The sequence below is a fragment of the Anabrus simplex genome, chromosome 10, assembly GCF_040414725.1.
Source record: "Anabrus simplex isolate iqAnaSimp1 chromosome 10, ASM4041472v1, whole genome shotgun sequence".
NCBI classification, from domain to species: Eukaryota; Metazoa; Arthropoda; class Insecta; order Orthoptera; family Tettigoniidae; genus Anabrus; species Anabrus simplex.
Window position 1 is genome coordinate 108,815,337 of NC_090274.1, and position 19,906 is coordinate 108,835,242.

Below are 19,906 nucleotides of genomic sequence, written 5' to 3' on the forward strand. Positions count from 1 at the left end.
GTCATTTATAAAGGCAAATATACACACTACAAACCATCAATAACATTTTTGATACTATATATACATTTCTTAACACACCTCCAGATAAGAGTCCCTCTACACTCTCTACTGTTACAGAAGAAAAACCGTAATCTGGTAAAGAAAAGTACGACGACTTTCTCTACGTACGGTGCAACCTTCTTTACGAAGAGCATCCCTAACCTTATTTACACACTTCAACGACGTCTTGAGTCCTTCCCGAGTGCCGCACAGGTTAGTGTGGCGCCTCACGTCTCACGTTTCTCCAACTGAAACTGCATACTCGGCCGACGATCTTCTTTACCCAGAATTAGCTCTGTGCACAACCACACATCCACTACCGAATGCAGTGGACCACCAGAAACTTGTAGCGATCAGCGATATTTAGCGTGCTCACTCCGTAGGTAAAATATACTTAAGACCAATACAGCATCGCCTAGGAATCTGCGCAAAGTAGCTCCCGCGCGCCGGTCCGAGTGAGAAACACAGAATCAAGAACACAAACTCAACCAGAAACAGAATCAGAGTCCGAATGACTTGCCACACACGCGTACATACTTATATAGCTTGCTGCACGTGGTCATAGCGTTCCGAAAAGTTTATAGGTAGCAACGCTCTCACAGGCACATCTTCACGCGTCACTCAGTCAACCCAATCTCGCTTAAAACAAAGCCCTCGTATTGGCTATTGAGTGTCTGATGTGACATTGAACGTCCACTTACGTATATCCACATTGATCTTCTTCAGCCTATACCACCTGCCGTGCCCCGTGTTTCCAAGCCACTTGTTGCAACACATTCACTGACTTCAACCGTCCTTCCCGATATAGTCGCAGTTTTCCCGGTTGCACAATCCTTACGGCTAGGCCATATTTACAGACTCTTACCCAGGGGTAGAAGAAAATAGAAATAATTCAGTAGCCAGCCCATTTTTCGCAAATATACATTATGAACACCACAGGTTAGACTAGGATCAAGCTACGTATTATTTTTGAAATGTGGCCTTAAGTCGTATAGTCTCAGTTCATACAAGAATGGAAATTTATATTTTAAGAGATACTAACCCAAATAATCACCAGTCACCTTCAAGGTCAGCGTCTTTTAAAATTACTCTACATGTGCCTGTTTGATTTCCCACCAGTAACATTCAACTTGCTTAACAATGCAAACCAACCTTCAAAATCAGTGTAGGGTCTGTTTTTTTGCAGTATGATAAGATGCCATGAACAATGCATTCATATGATGTAACATATTAGCATTCATTTTCTTGACGCACCTCACTAAAAGTGCACATTCGGGATTTTTCATGAAACTTTCAGTCTCCTGCCGGCCCCGCGGTGTAGTGGTAGCGTGTCTGCCTTTTACTCGGAGGCCCCGGGTTCGATTCCCGGCCAGGTTACGGTTTAGACCTGGATCTGAAGGCTGGTTCGAGGTCCACTCTCTCTACATGATTATTGATTACAACTGAGGAGCTATCTGACGGTGAGATGGCTACCCCGGTCAAGAAAGCCAAGGATAACGGCCGAGAGGATTCGTCGTGCTGACCGCACGACACCTCATAATCTGCAGGCCTCCGGGATGAGCAGTGGTCGCTTGGTAGGCCAAGGCCCTTTGGGACTGTTAGGCCATTTCTTCAGCCTCCTGCCACTTCGAGTGAGGATAGGATTTTATAGGATAGTATGTTTTAAACATTTCCAGTTTAAATGGTCCTGAAAATCCAGATACATCTTTAGAATGTTTGTCGGCAATACTACGAAAGTTACTGCATAATTTCCACTTCGTAATTCCTTCTTCATAGCACAGCCACGGTAGTCATTCAAGCTACGATTCTCTGCATTGTGTATCATTCTCATACTTCTCTGAATCAGTAACATTCAGCTTGCTTAACAATGTAACCAAACCTTCAAAATCAGTGTAGGGTCTGTTATTTTTTGCAATATGATAAGATGCCATGAACAATGCATTCATATGCTGAGACATATTAGCATTCATTTTCTTTACGCACTTCGCTGAAAGTGCTGAAATTTCCGTTTGCCTGAAAATTGAAATTTCGACGTATTTTTTATGTTTGACCTATCATTGTCCCGAACACCATAAATTTCACGCTGGTCATTGTCGTCCTGAACTCTACAGTCGGCAATTCCATCAAGTGTTTTGTCACATTCACTCCCTTCTGTATCACTTTGTGTTACGTTTACGGGCCCTACTTACGAAGAAATCTGAAGGAGTACACTGTTTGTTACTCGCATCAGTCAATTTGTGCGGTTTTGTTCGTTTCAGTTTGCCGATTTTCTCCAGTATAGCACAGAAATGTGAAATACACCAGCGTTAAATGGCTTCCGAGTTCGCGGGCTTCGATATCTGATGCTACGTTGCCAATTTTCCATAAACGCACACGAATAAAAACAACCGTATTTATAAAGTGCCAACTGTTCAATACCAAAATGCTGTAATCAAATTAAAAGTATAAATATTGTTCGGTGAAAATACAAGAATTAATAAACACGTCATTCCGTATGTTCTAAATGCAAAGAATGAATTCCACGGGAATTTACAGTATCAGCACTGCTTTGGCGGCAATAGTCCAAGAACGGCTAGTCACGGGAAGGATGGCGGTAATGTAGTGTTTGTGGAATTATTTAACGTAGTAGTTCTCTGAATTTCTCCACAACTCTGGTCTGATCTTTGTACTCGGCTACCGATAGCTGATCATCTGTAATAGAACTCGATGTGTTACGATATGTTCACATGAAAGGATACTTGTTTGACGGGTTACAACGATATCTCCCATGACCGCTAGGCAGCTCCCGCGCAGAACTGAAACGTCCAGTTCCAAGCTACGAAGAGCAATTACAGAATTCAAGACTCTACCAAAAGCACAGAAAATGTTTATTGCACATATTAGAATATATGAGCTACAGAAAAAAAACGTGAAACACCACACGACTTGTTACTTTGTAAAGTAATGGGAAAGTACATGTAAGGGAATTCCTGATTTCAAAAAATAAATCTCCAAAACCGAATTTGAAAATTCAGGCGCCAGGTAAAAATTTTCAGGCGCCATGGCGACTGGGCGCCCGGTATTTTTCGACCTCTGCTCTTACCCAAACGGAAATTTATACAAAATATAATGATGCACATATGCAATATTCCCTAACTACACATTCTTATTATAATATTACGTTTTTACATTATAAATAAACATAATTACATGATTTTAACATTACAAACTATATAAGAAATTTCCTAACTTAAAAATTCGTGGATCGTACATACGTACGGTTACAACACTGCCTGACAAAAAAGTTAAGCACCCAGAATGAGTGGTCCAAATCGGTATACATGCGTACCATTGATGTATGAGTAAATGATTAGATTTACAGGGATCTGTAATGTGTAGAACGCCCGCCATGCCACCGTCCCGTTGTTGATATATTCTTACCAGTCAACTGCTGTGAGTCAGACGTACAGTACGAAGCACCCGCGATGCCTCGCAGACGTGTTAGACAGCCTGTTGACAGCATTTGACAGAGGCCTCATTGTGGGACTGCATGAGGCTGGTTGGTCGTACCGTGCAATCGCCAGGGACGTGGGCCATTCAGATGTGACAGTGACCCGATGTTGGACTCAAGGGTATAGTAATTGCCACGTAAGGAAATACCCCAGAAAGTAAATATCGCCGCCCGATGCTCTTCTTTTCTCTTTTTTGTAATGGCTGATCACTGCTGCCAACCTGCCTGGTTACATATTAAAATCATCAGACATAACCATAACAAACTAACCTCAATGTAAACACCGATAATGAATGTGTCCCTACCCTAGTAAATGATAAAAGATAAGATGAAATAAATCAAGATAATTATGAATATCTCCTCAATGAGGAATTAAGGAAATAAACACATTTTCTCACTTAAATTATCTGTCTTTATTTTGATATACAGTAGGCGTACTATAACCATATTCTTGAAAAGAGGGGCGTGTTAAACGATGCAATTTATTTAATAAGTCTTTGCAGTGTGATTTTCGAAAGTTCCAGACATCCAATGACTTCCCTTTCTTTTGCGCGAATATTTCCTTCTCTCTTCAATACCGGTAACCAGTAAGGAGAGAGATTATTGGGCATATTTTCAGCCTGCAGGCTGGTCATATCTTCAAGCTTATCAGGAAACATATAGGAATACTAATGTGCCAAGCTCCGTGAACAGAATTTAGGTCAGCTTTCAAGTTCACTGCGGATTTGAAAATAATAATGTTATAAGTTCTACTGCCAAAATTTCGTCCCGCAAGAGTTATTTCATGTACCGGTAGATCTAGACATGAGACTGACGTATTTGAGCACTTTCATCATTTCACACAAACTATGTTATTAAATGCATTATCCGAACATGCCACAATCCTACTTACCTGGTATTAGCCAAATAGATTTACAATCCCACAGAAAAAGAAAATATGCTTTAAATATTCTCGTAAATGTATCACTAGTGACTTTAACGGCGATGCGGTGGCAACACGCACTTCACGCTAGAGCAGTGATTGAACGTTGCCAACGTGCCAGATTAACGGTAAATGTAAGACGTCGTATCGGCAAGTAGGGTCCCTAAACTGTATGGTTACCGACACTGAAAAAGACCCAACAGCAAGAAAAGTAACCATAAATCAATATCTTAATATTACAGGGGAGAAAGGGTAAGGTTGCACCCTTAGGGTACGTCCTTACACGGAGAGGACTATACATGAGGGCACCCAGTCAAGTCGGCAGGTTCGGGTCGACCAAGAAACAGCACCCCGAGGGAGGACCGTCGTATGATGCGGCAAGGATTGCGGGACCTATCGGTATAAGGCATGCTTGGAGGTGCGACACCCTACTGACCTGGCGCCAACATTCCACCTGTAACTGGCAACGGCCTTGTCTCTTCCATGCCATATTATAATCAGACTCTACAACGTCGTGTGAGTTCCCGCACAGTCTCTCGACGACTCGCGTCCGCCGGTCTGGGGTCCTATCGCATCATGCATCGATTGCAATTGACACCCTGCTTTTGCCCGGAAGGATGGGCAGAGGACGACTGGCGTCGCGTCATGTTTAGTGATGAGTCCCATCTCTTCATAACCTCCGATGACCATCGTGTGCGGGTTTGGCGGCGTCGAGGGCAGAGGGCAGACCCTGCTCATATTGTGGAAAGACACACGGGCGTAATCCCTGGATCATGGTGTGGGGAGTCATAGCATTTGCGTTCAGATCACCTCTAATAGTACTTCGGCAGACTTTGACGGCACAGCGATACGTCACAGACATTCTGTGTCCGCGCGACCTACCCCTTATGGCACAGCACGCTGGGGCACTGTTGCAACAAGATAATACACGTTCACACACAGCACGTGTGTCTATGGACTGCCTAGAGCATGTTGAGGTCCTCCTGTGGCCAGCAAGATCCCCGGACGTCTCCATCATCGAACACGTGTGGGATGACATTGGAAGGGGGCTCCGTCCCACTATGGACCTGCGGGATCTGGAGGGACAGCTACAACAACTGTGAACGAACTTGCCTCACGAGAGGACCCAAAGGCTCTTTGTGTGACACCCTACTGACCTGGCGCCAACATTCCACCTGTAACTGGCAACGGCCTTGTCTCTTTCATGCCACTTTGTAGTCATTTCAATAAAGGCATATGGTCTTTCAGCTTATGTAGTTTCATTCATTTTCAACCACTCTTCTCGGTGTTTAACTTTTTTTGTCAGGCAGCCTTGTCCATACTATTTCTAAATTTCTACAAGTACAAAACTGCTATGGGAGGAAATATGGGCCCCCTACCTCATTTATGACACCTGTTTTTGTAACTTTTGAACAGGCTCAAGAGAGATTTTAAGACAACTGAAAAGGCTTTATTGATAACACAATATTGAAAGATAAATACAGCGAAAGCTGCCCACAGTGCCCAACAGTGGATAATGGCCATTATTACAGGTGGCTGCTGGATTGTGGTGGCGACAGTTTGGAATCGGAGAAGACTTCTAATTCATCACCCAGTAGAACATGCAGAATATTAAATGTAGCATGTACTACGAATGTGACAGTAGGCTATTTTTAATTATCTGTAGAATTACATTTTCTTGCTTCACTTACAATAAAACCTTTCAGTGTGATTTGTAATATCTCTTGTTAAGGTGGGTACAGACATGCGCGTCGCGCGCCAAGGTTACGCACTGCAGCCCGTAGCGTTCCGCCAGCTTTCAAACATGCAACGGCCTATATTTATTTGTATTATGCAAGCAAACCGAGACGAAAACAGTCATATACAGGTAGAACTACACATGGTGCTGCGAATATGCTGGCTGACAGTAAGTGGGCATTATAAAAAATTTACCAGAATGTCACCTACAGTCTGATGCCGTAGTTTATCCATAATCTATATATATAAAATAAGAGTTTTATCTGTACATTGCTCAGAATTTTAAAAGGATGGTATTTCTGTATCAGTAATAAGGAAATGCACTTTTTACTTTTCCGTAATGTCTGTCTGTCTGTCTGTCTGTCTGTCTGTCTGTCTGTCTGTCTGTCTGTCTGTCTGTCTGTCTGTCTGTCTGTCTGTCTGTCTGTCTGTCTGTCTGTAGGCCTACACGCATCACGAGAAAACGGCTGAAGAGTATTTAATGGGAATCGGTATACAAAGTCGAGTAATAATTCGCTACAATCTAGACCATAAATAATTTTATTCACGCTGACTGAAATGGTAGTTTAGGGGAAGGCCTAAAATTTAATTCTCAAATATTTGTTATTAATGGTCATATCTTAACGAAAATCGGTATGCAAAGTCGGGGAATAAGTTGCTATAATATAGGCCATAAATAATTTTATTCATGCTAAACGAAGTGGTAGTTTAGGGGTAGGACTAAAATTTAATTCCCAAAAAATTATGTTATTAATAGTCGTATCGATAAATACATGTAGTATTATATTTCCGATTATTTATGTCTTATACATTGTTACCATACCGGCTATGATCGGAGACATTCATGAATTTGGATTTCTGTTACTAAATCCTTATCAGCGCCGAGTCACGAGAAAATGGGTAAACAGGATTTAATGAAAATCGGTATGTAAAGTCGGAGAATAAGGAACTACAGTCCACGCTATCAATAATTTTAAAAGACGGCCTAAAATCACATAGTCTAAAGAAAACTAAATGTGAAGAACTACAATGTAGAAAGCTCATAAAATTGATCAACAATAACATTACATTGACCATTGTTTGTTGTGATGTGCTTTGTCTTCTCTTTCCACTCATCTACGATAGATATTGTCCGGCTCCATGGCTAAATGGTTAGCATGCTGGCCTTTGGCCACAGGGGTCCTGGGTTCGATTCTCTGCAGGGTCGGGAATTTTAACCGTCATTGGTTAAGTTCTCTGGCACGGGGGCTGGGTGTATGTGTCGTCTTCATCATCATTTCATACTTATCACGACGCGCAGGTCGCTTACGGGAGTCAAGTCAAAAGACCTGCACCTGGCGAGCCGAACATGTCCTCGGACACTCCCGGCATTAAAAGCCATACGCCATTTCATTTCCGATAGATAGGATTACTGCTGCGTACCGAGTATTTTTTTTAACATTTGCCTTACGTCGCACCGACACAGTTAGATCTTATGGTGACGATGGGATAGGAAAGGGCTATGAGTGTGAAGGAAGCGGCCTTGGCCTTAATTAAGGCACAGCCCCAGCATTTGCCTGTTGTGAAAATGGGAATCGACGGAATATCATCTTCAGGGCTGCCGATAATGGGGTTCGAATCCTCTATCTCCCGGATGCAAGGTCACAGCTGCGCGCACCTAACCACACGGCCAACTCGCCCAGTCGTACAATCAATCAATCAATCAATCAATCAATCAATCAATCAATCAATCAATACTGATCTGCATTTAGGGCAGTCGCCCAGGTGGCAGATTCCCTATTTGTTGTTTTCCTAGCCTTTTACAAGTGGAACAGTCCGCCTAAATACTGGCGGGAAGTACCTGGGGAGTTAGGTAACTTTCTTCTTTAGCATGCCATTCCTCTGTTTCTTAAATTTTCCGATACTACTGGTACGTAAAGACACTGGTTCGTACATAGCATTCGAGGTATTCAGTCCCTACTCTGAGGCACTCATTGGAATGAGCAGTGTGCATATTTAGCGGAATAAAGGCAGAGGTGTGTTCATGGCTGTCTGCGGCCTGGTCATTCCAGCTCTGGAACTTTGTACTGTTAGATCGGCACCGTAGTACTGTTCGTTAAAAGTGAGAAAATCTGTAGTTTTTCATTTGATCGAGTATTTTATGTGATAACATTGCTTTTAATCGCTACATTCCTACTGACGTTTTTGTAATGACCTATGTTGACTTCAGTTAGGAAAACCACAAAGTCAGTCCTTCTGAGAATCGCGTAGCGAAGCACGGGTACATCAGCTAGTATGATATAGTTTTATTTGTACACACCCTTCCCTGTCCACATGCACTTCTTTACTTTTCCTTTCTCCCTTCGGAATGAGGAAAGGAAGGACGTCAGTTTCTTCCGGCCGTTGTGTTCAGTTCCGTCGCCAGCTCCTCCAATGTATCATTCCTTAAGATTTTGTTGACATGCCTAGGATGGCCAGCTAACCACAGAATGTCCTTCCCTCTGCTCATTTCAATACAGTGCACTCGGTCCACTCATGTTGACTGATCAAGTAGACAGAGCACGACGTTACGGGGTTCTGTTGTAACATGACACAGCGTATTCCCCTTTCTTTGACTTATAGCAAGTAGTATTAGTACACAGCGATCACCGCTCAGGTCACCGGGCGAGTAGGGGCGCGCAGCTGTGAGCTTGCATTCGGGAGATGGTGGGTTCGAACCCCACTGTCGGCCGACCTGAAGATGGTATTCCGTGGTTTCCCATTTTCACACCAGAGAAATGCTGGGGTTGTATCTTAATTAAGGCCACTTCCTTCACACTCGTAGGCCTTTCCCATCCCATCGTCGCCTATCTGTGTCGGTGCGACGTAAAGCAAATAATAATTTCATAAACATTTACCTGGCCTTTTCTTAAAGGATTTCACGTACGTTTAAATTTTTTTGTATAAATTATTCCAATTCCAAATTCCTTTTCCTATAAACAGCCCCAATTTCGATACAATACGATACCAAAAATTTGCCAGTTTGTGTTTAAAAATCCACAGTTCTAGTCCTTCAGGCAAGCAACTCAATGTTGAAAACATCCTGGGGATATGAGCTACGAATTGTAGGTAAATAAAGTATGAGGATATAGTCTTTATTCTATTTATTCCTAAAAATTACAGTCCTTTTCTTAATCATCGTCATCCGGTCGATTAGATAAGCAGTTTACCTTTTTCTACCACTACGAGCGCTATCATTTTTTTTTTTTTTAATTTGCTATTTGCTTTACGTCGCACCGACACAGATAGGTCTTATGGCGAGCGCTACTTGGCAAGGGCGCCCATACTCGGGGGCAAGGTGGGGCCGCCCCCCCCCCCCCCAGCTCTAAGGGAAAGGCAAAAATCTAGTCTAGTCAGGTGTTTTCCTTTCAAGAAAATGATTTGAAAGTCAGTATTATGTAGAAGCGGTAGTGCCGTTCCCCACCAACAGGCAGGGAACACCGTGGGTTATTCTACCACAGAATACAAGTCGCCATTTATCTTCCAAAATATTAAAAATACTACGTACCCCCAGTCCTGCCCCCCCCTCCCCCCCCCCCCCCCCCCGCTGATGCTACTTGGAGTCAACTCAAGACCTAACCGGTCCCTTTGTTGTTGTCATGTCTGTTACAAACGCCGCTTCAGGATGAGAACCGAGATTGAGTGTGGGGTACGAGGGGAAGTGTCCACGCGCGGAAGGATATTTTTAGTTCTTCAATCGACTACCGGTATAACATCAAAAGCGCCACTTAGGACTTGAGTTGACGCTGACAATTGTGTGAATCAGCACGGCCGACTTCTAACTAGCTATAAGGAGCGCAGCGAGGGATCCAGTCGGCCGTGGAATCAGTGAATTGTTTCACTTAAGCACCGCTACGAGCGGTAATATGAGTCAATGCACAGTTTCACTTAATCCTTTATAACTACATTCAGTGTGGGCATTTTAAAAAATAAAAAATAAAAACGCCTGCGGGTATTGAACCAAGGAAGACATTACAGAAAGAATTATGTAAATAAGATTATTTGGCTAGGATTTGAATAAGAAAGAAAACGACTAAAGAAACAAACGAACTGCATTCAGGCCGGAAGTGATTTTCGAAACGTGCTTTTTCACTTTGATAAAGCTATGCAAAACTCACAATTTGAAACCTTTCCGGGTGCTTTAGCCCTTCAACTTTCGGCAGAATTGAGGATATTGCTTAATTTTACGTTGTTCGTTGTGTGGGGACCCCTACTTTGTTTATTCAGAATTTTTTTCAAAATTAAAAAAGAAATGTTTTATTTAAAACCGTGAAATCAAATTTCCCATAGTAATACTTTTAAGACCCCTTAGGATCACGCTACAATTTCATGTATTCTTTGTCTGAAGTTTCCTCTTGTTCCAGTTCTCCTTCATGTGGGCGCTACGCTGTTCATCTGTCCAGGCTCCTCCCGTCTTTGCAGTTCTTCCAGATTTTGAATCATGGTCCGACATGTTTTTCTGTGTGACATCCGAACTTCCTGGATGTTGGACTTCTCTAGATCTTTACGAACTTCCTTAATCCATGCCGCCGTTGTCTTCTTGTTCCACCGGTAGTCGAATAACTTTTTTGGTTACTCTGGTTTTGTCCATTCTGTAAAAATGTCCGAGAAATGCTAAGCTCCTCTTTTTCATGGTCCTTGAAGTTTTCTCCAAATTTTTGTAGACGTCATTGTTATTCCGAAGTTTCCAGCCGATTACAGTCTGGATAGGGCCCAAGATGTTCCGTAGTATTCTTCTTTCTAGGATCTCCACCTTGTAACTCATCGAGAGGCATACAGACATTCTGTTTTTACTACAGTGTTGTGATACCTTATTTTGCCATTCCATGAGATGCATTTCTTGTTTTAGATGCTTTTAATTTGTCTATAAGCTCTCTTCATTTTTGAGATACGATCGTCTACAACAGTTTTATCTAGTCCGTTCTCTTGTATGATTTCACTGAGGTATTTGATGAACTTTTTAACCCTCTGAATCCGTCCAATCTCTGTTTCAAGGAATTGTGGTCCATGTTTGTCATTCATCATGAAATTCGTCTTCTCTTTCGAGATCCCAAGCCCCGTCTTGCTTGCGATCTTTTCTGGAGATTGATCTGTATGGTCGCTTCCTCTAGGTTATTATTATTATTATTATTATTATTATTATTATTATTATTATTATTATTATTATTATTATTATCATTACGAAAGTGCGACAGGCTTCGGTAGTCGGCACAACTCCTATCCTCGCCGCTAGATGGGGCTTCATTCATTCCATTCCTGACCCGGTCGAATGACTGGAAACAGGCTGTGGATTTTCATTATTACGAAACTATCAGACAATCTAGGACTTGTAAACCTAATGCCGCTGAGGTCTGAAAACAGCCAAAGGTGGCCGTACATGAAAGATGAATGTGAAGAGCTTGACGCAAGTAAGTGGTCCCAATGCCAGACTAAGATAAAGAGCAGTAACCTCTATTCCAAGCTAACAGTCCGTGCGTTCCCCTTTCAGTCGCGGTTTATGACATGAGATACCCACCCACAGGAAGAAACAACAGGAAACCATCCCACTTCTTGTTTTTCCAATGTGCATGCAAGCCACTCCGTAAATACAGCTCCTTTTTATATCTGGTCCCGAGCTGATCCCTTGCGGAACCCTAATAAATCCTGAATGTGATAAAGATCTCTTAGAGCCTCTCCTTTCTGGCTTTTGTTAGCAGCATTGCGATGACTCACTTGACTGCCTGTGTTGTCCACACAAGACCCATCCATCAGGTGAGCGAATCATGGACTGTTTTGTCCGCTGTGATTGTTTTGCGAGTCAAGCTATAAATACATTAGCACGCGTGTTCTGAATACATTACCACTTGAAGTGGCCTTTTACAGCAGAATTCTACCATTTGCAATTGTAGTTGCTTATGGATGGACACTGAGGATCGATTAAAGATTTGGATCACTGCCATTTGGTTCTCCAAGAAAGGAAGTCTACGTAGCGTCCATTTTTGGCCTATTTCAAGATGAAGGTAATGCGATGTAGTCGAATGGGGTTTCGATTCCTACTAACGCAGCCATGATTCGAAATGGTGGTGGGCAGGGCCGAATTTAACTTCTACAACGCCTCTGAGCCCAAACAATTTTGCGGCCCCCTTCCTTAACCTTGATAAGACAAAACTGCAATTACTGTTATTTTAATATAATAAATAAAGTAATACAGTGGAATGCCTCCAAGATAAAATATCAAACGTTAATTCCTTAAAGAAGAAGAAGAAGAAGAAGACTACTTCTGAGGGAACAGACGGCTGCCAACTATCTCCCGGATGCGAGCTCACAGCTGCGCGCCCTTAACCGCACGACCAACTCGCCCGATTTTCTCCACTTTTGATACTAAAAGCAACTCCATCTACCTTTCCTCTTACCGGGCGATTTGGCCTTGCGGCTGTGAACTTGCATCGGGAGGTAGTGGGTTCGAATCCCACTGTCGGCAGCCCTGAAGATGGTTTTCCGCGGTTCCCCACTTTCACACCAGGAAAATGCTGGGGCTGTACCTTAATTAAGGCCACGGCCGCTTCCTTCCAGCTCTTAGGCCTTTCCCATCCCATCGTCGCCGTAAGACCTAGGCCTATCTGTGTCGGTGCGATGTAAAGCCACTTTAAAAAAAAAGCCTTTCGTCCTTTTTAGTTCAGCTCAGGTTTTACATAGACTCCATCCAAAAAGTTACGAAATCTTTTATGCTCATTTAACAATTTTAGTTTATTTTTCAAGTAATTCCAATGTGAATCATCAATACCCGAATTTCCCGTGCCTAGTTTTGCAGTAAAAGACTGTAAATACACCGGGTGAGGCATTGTAAGAAACGTCGCCTGTTTTATCTTCTTTATCTTCTTTTTCAAATTTGACCATTTTAATATTTTGCCCCGTCACTTAATGCACATATATGAGGGTTATCATTCATGAAATATCATGTTTAATGGCTTTAAAATCAAGAGCCTCGTTTAATGTTAAAGAAGTGTCAATTTCGGAATATTTTCCTCAGTCATATAAATTTTGAAAATACAGACTTTGACTGTTAAAATTGATGAAAACTTCGTCAAAATCTAATTTGCGTTTAATACTGAAATTACCCTGAACGTCATCGAAGTCCTTGATCCTGTAATCTTCTTCCTCGACTTTCTTTCTTTCTTTCTTTCTTTCTTTCTTTCTTTCTTTCTTTCTTTCTTCTTCCCGTTTTTTCAGTTTCGTCTTGTCTTTGAATAGGAGTTTTGCTCGGTGTTGGAAGATTTTTAGACAGATAGGCAGGCACATTTTCAAACTTAGGAATAGCGTCCTTTGATAGTTTTAAATGGTTGGGTTTTACATTTAAAATAGACTCATCAGGTCTTTTAACAGAATCGTCGAAGTGTTTCATGCACACAACTGAGCTTTCTGAAGGGACGAATTCGGTTCCATGGATGGCTATGATCCGCTTTTGTTTCCGAAACAAGACAGTAGGAAATTAAACACTGAAGTATGATGCTGTTTTGAACTATAGTTGATTCTACAACCCGGTACACAACACGACGTGGCCATAATTCACAATGTCCATACACGTTTAAATCATTCAACACGATCGATAGCCTCACTGCTGCGAGGTTCAGATCAGCCTACAAGTCACTGGCGAGAAGTGAAGCAGCTGGCGACTTGTGTGACGTAGCGCCCGAAGTGCCTTAACAGTCCAAGGACAACCGTTAGAGGTGGCGTTGTTAGGTCTCAGTCCATAAACTGGTTTGATGCAGCTTTCCATGTCACCCTATCCTGTACCAATATTTCCATTTCTACCTAACTCCTACATCTGCATGTCATATTCATACCTTGGTCTAGCCCTGCCGTTCTTACCACGTACACTTTCCTCAAAAACCAACTGAGCGAGCTCGATCGCTTAAGTACGGCCAGTATTCGGGAGATAGTGGGTTCGAACCCCACTCGGCAGCCCTGAAGATGATTTTACGTGGTTTCCCATTTTCACACGAGGCTGTACTTTAATTAAGGCCGCGGCCGCTTCGGTGCGACGTGAAACAACTTGTAAAAAAAGAAATAGAACTAGTCCTGGATGTCCCAAGATGTGTCCTATCATTCTATCTCTTCTTCTCGGCAAATTTAGCCAAATCGGTCTCCTCTCAGCAATTCGACTCAGTATCTCTTCAATGATGTTTCGATCTGTCCGTTTAACCTCCAACATTCTTCTGTAACACCACATTTCAGAAGCTTCTGTTCTCTTTCTGAGCTACTTCTCGCCCATGTTTCACGTCCGTATAATGCCGTGCTCCAGACGAAAGTCATCAAATATCGTCTTTCAATGATCTGCCTTGAGACCAAGTGTTCATAGTGCATCATGTCTTCTGGTGTGGGCTAGAGCAATTTTGTTACTTCCATTGAACAGAGAAGGAATGATCTGAAAGGAGTACTGAAAGCACTGCTGTAAAGGAATCAAACTTCTCGGAGATTGCATGGAGGTGATCCCACAAAGCGAAGGTCACCGCAGTAGTCATTCTGGAAATAGAATCAGAGATAAGGCTTTTTGCTGATTATGTTATTCTGTATAGAGTAATAAGTAAGTTACAAGATTGTGAGCAACTGCAAGAAGACCTCGATAACGTTGTGAGATGGACATCAGGCAATGGTATGTTGATAAACGGTTTAAAAGTCAGGTTGTGAGTTTCACAAATAGGGAAAGTCCTCTCAGTTTTAATTACTACGTTGATGGGGATCATTGTAAGTACCTATCTTCATTGGGGTAATCACATAAATGGGATTGTAAATAAAGGGTACAGATCTCTGCACATGGTTATGAGGTAATTAGGTCTTGTAGTAAGGATGTAAAGGACAGGCCATACAAGACCCCAACTAGAGTTCCACTGTATGGAACCCTCACCAGGATTACTCTATTCAAGAACTGGGAAAAATCCAAAGAAAAGCAGCTCGATTTGTTCTGGGTGATTTACAACAAAAGATTAGCATTACAAAAATGTTGCAAAGGTTGGGCTGGGAAGACTTGGGAGAAAGGAGACGAGCTGCTCGACTAAGTGGTATGTCCGAGCTGTCAGTTGAGAGATGGCGAGGAATGACATTTGTAGACGAATAAGTTTGGGTGGTGTCTTTAAAAGGAGGAATGATCACAATATGAAGAAAAAGTTGGAATTGAAGAGGACAAATTGGGTCAAATATTCGTTTATAGGTAGGGGACTTAGGGATTGGAATAACTTACCACGGGAGATGTTCAATCAGTTTCCAGTTTATTTGCAATTATTTAAGAAAAGGCTAGGAAAACAACAGATAGGAAATCTGCCACTTGGGCGGCTGCCCTAAATGCAGATCAGTGTTGATTGATTGATTGATTGATTGATTGATTGATTGATTGATTGATTGATTGATTGATTGATTGATTGATTGATTGATTGATTGATTGATTGATTGATTGATTGATTGATTGATTGATTGATTGATTGATTGATTGATTGATTGATTGATTGATTGTTACCTTCCATAAGATCCACTATTTCTATAGATGTTAACTCATATTAGTATGGAAGTGTGCGTTTCTTTATGGACATTCGCTGGTTGAGTTTCATGAGCTGTGATAAGGTAATGAAATGTGAGAAGCCAGTCGGAAGGTTCGTTGTAAGGTTGCGAGCAACAACAAATACTGTGAAGTACATGGCCTACAACTGTCAGCGGAAAATAGAGGTGGTACCTTGTGGATAACGATGTTTCTGGAAGGTCAACTTTGGAAACAAGGTCGATAATCGCCTGAACACCATATCTGTGAGTCGCTTCCGCAGTGTAACTCGGTGTCCTGAGCTAGGAAGTTCACACTCTCAGCAGATCCAACAGGAGGGAACACGGTGGACGTAAGCTGAACGGTAAGTCTCCATAACTGAATTACCATCTGGGCTGAAGCGTCCTGAATGATCCAGTGGGTAGTGTTAGCAGCTGATACATTGTGTAGTGACGCTATGCTTTCAGGTAGTGATAGGCAGAATCGATTACTATGCATCCGAGAACATTTAAGAATCGAAACTTGCATTCGAAACCAAGTTCTCGAATCTTACATAACTCGAGAAACTGAAACGTAAGTGTTCAGCAAGCGCTACCTTGTACCGTGTATACGAACACATTGCAGCCATTCGCTGTCCGACTCTACTGTGTATTGTGTATCAATTAGCCGGCCCTGCGGTGTAGGGGTAGTGTGCCTGCCTCGTAACCGAAGGCCCTGAGTTTGATTCCCGGTTAGGTCAGGGATTTTTACGTGGATCTGAGAACTGGTTCGAGGTCCACTCAGCCTACGTGATTACAATTGAGGAGCTATGCGACGGTGAGATAGCGGCCCCGGTCTAGAAAGGCAAGAATTACTCCCGAGAGGATCCGTCGTGCTGACCACACGACACCTCATAATCTGCAGGCCGTCGTGCTGAGCAGCGATCGCTTGGTAGGCCATGGCCCTTCGGGGTGGGTTTTTTAAATATCAGTTGTGTTAACTAACATCGAGACCGTGGCCGCGTGGATCGGAACACGGAGCTGTCAGTTTGCATTCTGAAGAGAGTGGGTTCGAATCCCCCTGTCGGCAGCCCTGAAGATGGTTTTCCATGGTTTTCCATTTTCACACCAGGAAAATGCTGGGACTGAACCTTAATTAAGGCCACGGCCACTTCCTTCCCGCTCCTAGCCGTTTCCTATCGCATCGTCGCAATAAGACTTACGCGTATCGGTGCGACGTAAAGCTAAATAAAATTTAAAAAAAAACATTTTATTTCTCCTTATAAGAAATATACAGAAAGCAAATAATTGATTGTGAGTGATTCGCGTTCATACCATCATTACAACTTGATATTGGCTTATAAGCTCAAACAGTAAGATTCTATTCGAGAACTCTCGTTCTTCCGTCTGAGAGAAGCATTCGAATTACCGCCTTCTCAATCCTTTATACTGCCTGCTCGATGCTCTGCGGTTACCATGTTGTCCAGCGTGAGCTCTCAGTGCCACAAACCTCCACTAGGGGCACCCAGTTTATCCCCGTACCCACGTTGTTGTATTCCCGTGCGTTTACATCGAGTGTGTAACTCTGGCTGTACAATTATGAATTGTTGCGTTCCTCTCAGTATATCATAGCAATGAATCCAAATTCTTCAGCTGTGACGTTTCATGAAATCCCTCCAAAGTAAAGAACTTTGGGAAAATTGGCTTAACGCAAGGATCAAGCAAGGGTATTCAATGGATTCTATCCGATTATTCTCGAGTTTGTAGCCTGAATTTTAGAGATGGAGATATAATATAAAACTAAAAGTAAAATGTATTGAAGGCAGAGAGTATGTCGGTTTTTGGATTATCCACATTATCTTCAAACCAGAAAAATAGCTCCACGAAAGACCAGACAGCGGAACCAATCTATGATGAAACAAGTTCTTCAACCGGAGGAAATAGATTGAGTGACGAGTACGATCGTCTCACAGCGAACAAGAATCCGCGATCGAGAATTCTGAGACTGCGATAAAAGCTCATCACTAAACGCAATTAACTTAAAAGACTACAAGAGGAAATTCGAAGACAACCCAGAAATTGATCGCCTGAATAAAGTAAAGGAAGCGCCTAAATATAATGCACAAAAACCGATTATCTTTTAGATCAAATCCATAATTTTCGCAAGACATAATCCGCGCGTTCAGAATACATCACGCGGTACTGTGTGGCGTGGAGAATAGTATCCCAAACGGTTGCGACCCACGGTCTAGTGTCAGCTCCATTACAAAGTACTCTGGACTGGTAGCCTAAATGGAAAATGTTGAGTGTGGTGTCGGGATTTCCCAATTAGTGAAGGAAAGACTTAGAGCTGAATGTAAAACTCTCAGACCAACAGAGACGAGTGTAACCAGTGATTGCCGATTAAATGGCTAATTAGGTACGGCTCCTCTACGACCGAACCGGTGACAAGTTCTTTTACATGGTCAATGTTGAAGGTGTATGGGGCACAGATCTCCTGCTCTCGCTAATAAACTTTTGTGTTTTGTTGCAAACGGACTTTCAGAAAGTTCCCTATTCCTGCTGCCTACTTCCTCGTTAAAGGCTTAGAAATCTCTGATCTATTCCTTTTAGTTCAGAAAGGATTAATGCCGTTGACTGACAATCATATAACCAATATTGCTATGTTTAAACATTTTGGAGAGGGAAAAGTGAGAACCTGTGTGACTCATCCATGTGATCCCAGTCGTAAACTTCTTTTCAGTTTTGACAATTAACATTTGATAAAAAATGTGAGATCACAGTTCCCACGGTTACGTGCCAGATGCGACCGCCGGATGCGACCGTGCCGGATGCGACCCGGCCATTATCGTGCCAATAGCGACCGAGCGGATAAGCATAGTGCCGCATGCGACCCATCAATCACTTACAATTGATCTGTATTAAGGGCTGTCACCAAGTGGCAGATTGCGTATAAGTAGCTAACTTGGTCTTTTCTAAAATAAAGGCCTGACACCATTGTTAGCAGGTTCGAGTGCCGTTGGTCGAAAGAAAAATATAATAATGTTGCTGGCTTTACGTCCCAGTAACTACTTTTATGATTTAAGGAGACGCCGAGGTGCCGGAATTTAGTCCCGCAGGACTTATTTTACGTGCCAGCAAATCCACCGACACAGAGCTGACGTATTTGAGCACGTTCAAATACCATCGGACTGAGCCAGGATCGAACCTGCCAAATTGGAGTCGGAAGACCAGCATCTCAACCGTCAGAGCCGTCTGAGCCACTTAGCCTGGATGAAAAAAATATCACCATCAGAATGTTGGCCGGCAGGGTAGGAAATTTGGTGGTTTCTAATCACTAGATTGGATGCCAAAAGCCGGGATTCAAATCCAAACCTTTTCGCAGTGTTCTAATGGAGTGAGGGGATATGATGCTGTTGATGGTGATTCGGCCGTCGGATGGCGACGTAAAGCATTGAGCAGACCCCTTAATATTATTCGAGAGGTGTAGGCTACGTGCCGAAACCGGGTTTCATCTCTCCCTAATTCATTATCATAATCCCACATCCAGACGCGCAGGCCGCCCAAGGGAGTCAGGGAGAAAGACCTGCACCAGGCAAGGAATGGGAATGGGAAGGAAGCGGCCCTGGTGTGAAAATGGGAAAGCACGGAAAACCATCTTCAGGGCTGCCGATAGTGGGATTCGAACCCGGATGCAAGCTCAGGGCTTCGCGCCTCTAACCGCATGGCCAACTCGCCCGGTGGGAAAAGACGTAAACGCATCACCATGTTTCGTGTTGTAAAACTAGTTTCCCCCAGAAGTGTTATGTAAAGTAGGGGCAGTAGGTGCTTATAGGACTTAGTGAAATGGCATTGCACTTCGTTTAGCTTACCTTATCTTGGGTGATGATGATGACACAACTTATCAAATGGCAATTTGCTTGTCAACGCTGGTCGCATCTGGCACGCCACCGTTCCCACACAGAGAAATGACAGCAATGGCATCATCACCTCCAAATACGTGAAAGAAGTTTATCGCCTCCAGAGAGACTTGACATTCAAGCCTGTTCGGTATTACGAAAAAGCACATCGAACCAGAAATTTAGAAAAGATGAATGTTCTCCTGTACAAATATTTCCTCAATGGTTAGTGCTACTATTCGCTTTATAAAAGAAAACCAGACTTTTCAGAGGCGGAATCGACGGGACACTTCATGGAATCAGTTCACAAATTCT

General features: G+C 42.8%; 1 protein-coding gene across 1 annotated transcript in view; it reads left to right on the forward strand.

Moving 5' to 3' along the window:
- The window catches only part of LOC136882300 (calcium release-activated calcium channel protein 1), a 398,148-nt gene that overhangs the window by 142,955 nt on the left and 235,287 nt on the right, over positions 1-19,906 (forward strand). The window lies entirely within an intron of this gene.